This window comes from Aedes albopictus, chromosome 2 (genome assembly GCF_035046485.1).
Source record: "Aedes albopictus strain Foshan chromosome 2, AalbF5, whole genome shotgun sequence".
Classification (NCBI taxonomy): Eukaryota; Metazoa; Arthropoda; class Insecta; order Diptera; family Culicidae; genus Aedes; species Aedes albopictus.
Genome location: NC_085137.1, coordinates 418,238,587 through 418,244,384, shown reverse-complemented (window position 1 = coordinate 418,244,384; position 5,798 = coordinate 418,238,587).

The window sequence follows — 5,798 nt, the reverse complement described above, 5'->3', positions numbered from 1 at the left end:
TAGGAGACAAGCATAAGCGTAGCCAGCTTTTCTTTTTTGCTTCCTCACCCCCTTAAACAAACACGAGAAAAAGCGAGATAGAAAAGAAAATGAACGGCCCCTTCATCTTTCTCTTTTACGTATTTGTTTAGGAGAATGAGCAAAAAATAGATATCTATAGCTACTTACGGCAACAATGATTTCATGATACACATATTCTTCAACTACTTAAATGCCATTCTCATTACCTCAGCACCAACACCAGTCTGGGTCTGCGTCTGTTTCTACTCGCAGTCGTGTTCTTTGTCTTGATCGAGTTTTTTGGCAAGTCTACCCTCGCTGTTCACCTTTTCAGATGAGCGAAATCTGACACTTTCCAAAGATCGTCGCCGATGAGATTAATGACGATTGCAATACATATTTTCCATTCCTATTACACGCCGGAATTTCAAATCACTCTTTCAACTCTTTATGCCGAATTCATATAGTGCAACCCTTTTTGTTTTCAACGCACACTAAGTTGAGGCCTTTATTTTTAATTGAATATTTCTCGAGGGGTTTCAGGGGGTACCAGGGGTCTCAGAACCATTTCAGAGGGATTCAGGGGTGTTCCAGGGAGTCTCTGGAGCACTTCAGGTGGTCTCTGGGAATCTCAGGAACTTTTCAGGGGGTCCCAGGGTGTTTCAGGAGGTTTCCAGGGCGTTTCAGGGTCCCACAGATTCCCAGGGGGTAAAATGGACAGTTTAGAGAGTCGCAGGAGCGTTTCAGAGGGTCTCAAGGGCATTCAGGGAGTCTTTAAGAGGGTCTCAGAGGGTTCCAGGGGATCTTAGGTAGTTTCAGGGGTCTCAGGTCCGCCTTAGGGGGTCTCAGGGGCGTTTCAGGGGGACTCAGAGGATCTCAAAGGGATTCTTGGGGGTCACAAAAGTGCTTCAGGGGATCTCAAGCGCAAATCAGGGGTTCTCAGGAGTTGATGGGTGTCTAGAGGTTTCAGGAGCGTTTTTTTGGGTCAGGGTGTATCTGGGGGTCCAAGAGAGTATCTGGAGATCTCAGGGGCGTTTCGGGTGGTCTCGTGGGTTTTCAGAGGGTCTCACTGTATTTCCAGGGAGCCTCTGGAGCACTCCATAATATTTAATCGCTCCTGAAATCCCCGGACTCTCTTTGGCATACCGCTTAACGCCATTAACCCTAAAAGGGATACCTGAGGTTCATTGGACCCCAGGCGCCTTTTAGAGCTCGTCTTTGATGGAACACACTCACCGAGGTGACGAAACTGAGGCCATGAAGGTATCTCTTTTAGGGTTAAACTGCTGAAACCCCTCCATAAAAACCTTCTTAAAACGTCTCTGACATGCCTCGAAACGTCCGTAAAACTCCCATAGTCTTATTGAAACTCCCTTAAAATCATCGAAGTCGAATTTGAAATGACCCTGAAACTCATTGGAACACCTTAAGAAGGCTTCAGAAACCCCCTGAGAGGCACTTGTGTATCCCATGAAGTGCTTCTGAAATACTGTCAAACGCCCCTTAAACCTCTCGGGATGCCTCAAAAACCGTTCCTTGAAACGCCTCTGGAACTCCTTGTAACGTCTTTCAAAAGCTTCCCCTGACCCCCTTATCGGCTGAAAGTCCCTCGAAACACCCCCGAAACACCCGTTATCACACTGAAACTCTAACAAATGACAGGCTACTGAAATTCCCTGAAACAACCGTCTGTTAAGTCCCCCCCTTTTTGGAGGTCAAGAACTTACTTTTCCTGAAACCTAAGAAACGTTACAGAAACAAAAAATGAAAGATTACGAACTGATTCAACGGCAACGACTTCAAGCGCGAAACAACGGACAAGAATTGGAACTTGTAATTGATTAACCCTAGCCCAGCAGGGTAAACTGGCACAACTAGCCAATGAGGCATGCAGTATGAAGCTTGAGCTCCTAGGACTAAGCAAAGTCCGTTGGCCGAGCTTTGGGATTGACGTCGGGTCAAATCCTGCTATACTCTGTTCAACGAGGTAAACACGCTTCTCGTCACCGTGGAGTTGCTTTCCTGCTCAACGCTCACGCCCACACTGCGCTCATGAAGTAGGAACCTATTAATGAGAGGATAAATGAAGCCAGATACAGAACACGGGTTCGAAACCTTACCATGATCCAATGTTACGCGCCAACCGATGCTCCCGAAATGCAAGACAAAGAGAACTTTTACAGCCAACAGAATGCTAAAAGGTGATATCAAGATCTTCATGGATGAATTCAATGTGAAGGTTGGATCCAACAACTCTGACTATGAGCACGTCATGGGACGACATGGTCTCGGAGAAATGATCGGGAACGGAGAGCTGTTTGCAGCTTGTGACTACGTAGCGCCGAGATTGCGTCCGACCATCATCTCTTAATCGGCGCATTGCCGAGATCTATCGACAGGAACAGAAAATCTGGCGTCAGCTAAACACCTGGCGACTGGAAGACGCTGCGGTGAAAAGGTCCTTCGTCGAGGTGCTGGAGAACCGTGCTTTGGATATTCCAGAAGGTGGAAGCGTAGAAGATCAATGGTGCGCCATCAAGAGTGCCTCCATCGCCACCGGCGAGAATAATTAGGGTGAGCTACGCACCCGGAGAAAGCAGTGGATCATAGATGATACCTGGATGAAGATAGAGGAGCGAAGGAACGCCAAAGCCAAAGCGATAGAGTGAGCGAAAACACGAGGAGCCAAAGCCGTAGCCCGTTAGCGCTATTCGGCTCTCGAGAAGGAAGTGAAACGCTCAAGTAGACGGGACAAAATAAGGTGGGTGGACTCCCTAGCCGACGAAGGCAAGAAAGCCGCAAACATCGGCGACATTGGTTTCCTCTACGATGTTTCACATCGCCTTAGTTGGACTAAGATGAATGCTGCGATGCCCATGAAAGACACGTCTGGACAGTTACTGACTGACCCGGCTGGCCAGTTGAAACGCTGGTGCTGGCTCAAGCACTTTGGAAACCTTCAACACCTCAGTATGATCCGCCAAGGGTTCGACGCATTACCCGTGTCAACACCGAAGCTCCATCACTGCAGGAGATAGAAACAGCCATCCGTAGCATGAAATCGAACAGAGCCCCAGGGGTCGATCGCATACTAGCTGAGATGCTCAAAGCTGACCCCGTAGAATCTGCACAACTACTGCATCAATTATTCTGCAATGTATGGGAAACCGCAACATTTCCGGCCGACTGGATGCAAGGCGTCTTAGTAAAAGTACCCAAAAAGGGTGACCTGACTGTATGCGATAATTGACGGGGCATCATGTTATTGTGTATCGTTCTTAAAGTCCTCTGCAAACCGGGTACAGGAGAAGATTAACGAAACTTTCCGGTGGCAGCAAGCAGGATTCCGTGCCGGACGATCCTGTGTGGACCATATTGTCACGCTCCATATCATCCTGGAGCAAATCAATGAATTCCAAGAGTGTTCTACATGGTGTTCGTTGGTTACGAAAAAGCTTTCGACCGTCTGAATCACGGAAACATGTGGAAAGCCCTCAGGAGCGAGGGGCTCTCTTAGAAAATCATCGGCCTCATTGATGCACAGTACAGGGCATTTTCGTGCAGAGCACTGCACAACGGTGTTTTGTCCGATCCCATTCGGGTCGTTGCTGGAGTGAGGCAAGGAAGTATCCTATTGTAGGATTTTCTTCCACAAAACAACAATGAACACAACAATCTCATTCAAATTTCTTTTCTATTCTTATTCACTTCGATGCTATCGAACATAACGGGTAAATTTTCCACTTATTTCACACGCACAACACACCCGTCAATCACAACGTCTGTCTCCAAACTGTCATCATTTACATTTAGCGCCGTTGATTCGGTTCGGTCCGTTCGGTCTCGTCCGTGCTCGTTTCTGCTGTCATCATCATTTTGCTCTCACGCATGCCATCATCAGACAAGAAAGCGGCCTGCGTCTGTCGTGTCGTGCATCATCAGACAAGCGAACGGTTGCGTCGACGATGGAATGATGGTCCTAAAATACACTCGAATAAACTTAGAGATTATTTTAGAATGATTTATAGAATTATTTAGTTATTTATACAAAACCTTTGTTTACATACATATCATCATTACTACACCTATCACCGCTACTGTTCCTTATCGTAATCGACGAGATCCTGGTAGGTGCGATTAACCGTGAATCAAATCGTGTCTTGCTTTGGCAGCCCTACCATGGAGCACCTAAATAACTTCGAACTGGCTGATGATGTTGCGCTCCTAACTGAACGGCACTCTGATGTGCAGAGCAAGCTCGATAATCTTGCAGATCGCTCTTCGGTGGCAGATCTCACCATCAACGTCAACAAGACCAAATCGTTGGATGTAAACACGGTCAACCCTTCCAGGATCACGGTAGCTGGGCAATCAGTGGAGAATGTTGAAAGCTTACAATATACTTACCTTACCGGTCAGGCTAAGGCCGGGGTGGCCTCTGCTGTACATAGTAGCCGCCTCCATTCCACTCGGTCCATGGCTGTTTGTCTCCAGTTCCGCACTCTGCGTAGGGTCCGCAGATCGTCCTCTACTTGGTCGACCCACCTAGCTCGCTGCGCTCCACGTCTTCTTGTACCGGTCGGATGACTCTCGAGAACCATTTTAGTCGGGTTGCTATCCGACATCCTGATGACGTGACCCGCCCACCGTAGCCTCCCGATTTTCGCGGTATGGACGATGGTTGGTTCTCCCAGCAGCTGATGCAGCTCGTGGTTCATTCGCCTTCTCCAAGTCCCGTCTTCCATCTGCACTCCGCCGTAGATGGTACGCAACACCTTCCGTTCGAAAACTCCAAGGGCGCGTTGGTCCACTGCACGTAGGGTCCATGTTTCGTGCCCATAGAGGACTACCGGTCTAATCAACGTTTTGTAGATGGTTAACTTCGTGTTACGGCGAACTTTATTCGATCGTAGAGTTCTGCGGAGTCCAAAGTAGGCACGATTTCCTGCCACAATGCGCCTCTGAATTTCTCTGCTGGTGTCGTTGTCGTCGGTCACCAGTGAGCCCAAGTACACGAATTCTTCAACCGCCTCGATTTCATCACCGTCGATATGAATTCGGGGTGGCGGGCGCGGTGATTCCTCCCTGGAGCCCTTTGCCATCATGTACTTTGTCTTCGACACATTAATGACTAATCCGATTCGCCTGGCTTCACTCTTTAGTCGGATGTACGTTTCCGCCATCGTCTCAAATTTACGAGCTATAATATCAATTTCATCAGCGAAACCAAGCAGGTGAACGGACTTCGTGAAAATCGTCCGTGTTTATCCCCGCTCTTCTTATTACACCCTCCAAAGCAATGTTGAACAGCAAGCACGAAAGGAAAGCTTACAATATCTTGGTAGCCAAATGGCGGTCGATGGCGGCACCAAGATCGACATAGGGGCACGGATGAAGAAGGCGGGGGCTGCTTTTGCGAGTTTAAGAAATGTATGGAAAAACAACCAGATTAGTCGACGCACCAAAATCTGAATTTTCAACTCGAACGTGAAATCTGTGCTGCTATACGCCAGTGAAACCTGATGTGTATCAGTGGAGAACACTCAACGGCTGCAAGTCTTCATCAATGGATGCCTGCGGTATATAATTCGTGCTTGACGGCCTCACAATTAGATCTTCAACGTGGAGCTCCATCGTCGATGTCATCAAAAGCCGATAGTGACAGAAATTCGGGAGCGAAAGTGGAGGTGGGTCGGCCACATTCTACGCAGAGGCGGAAACTAAATCTGCAAGCAAGCGTTAGATTGGACCCCGCAGGACATCGCAGCAGAGGCAGTCCCAGAGGCTCATGGCGGCGC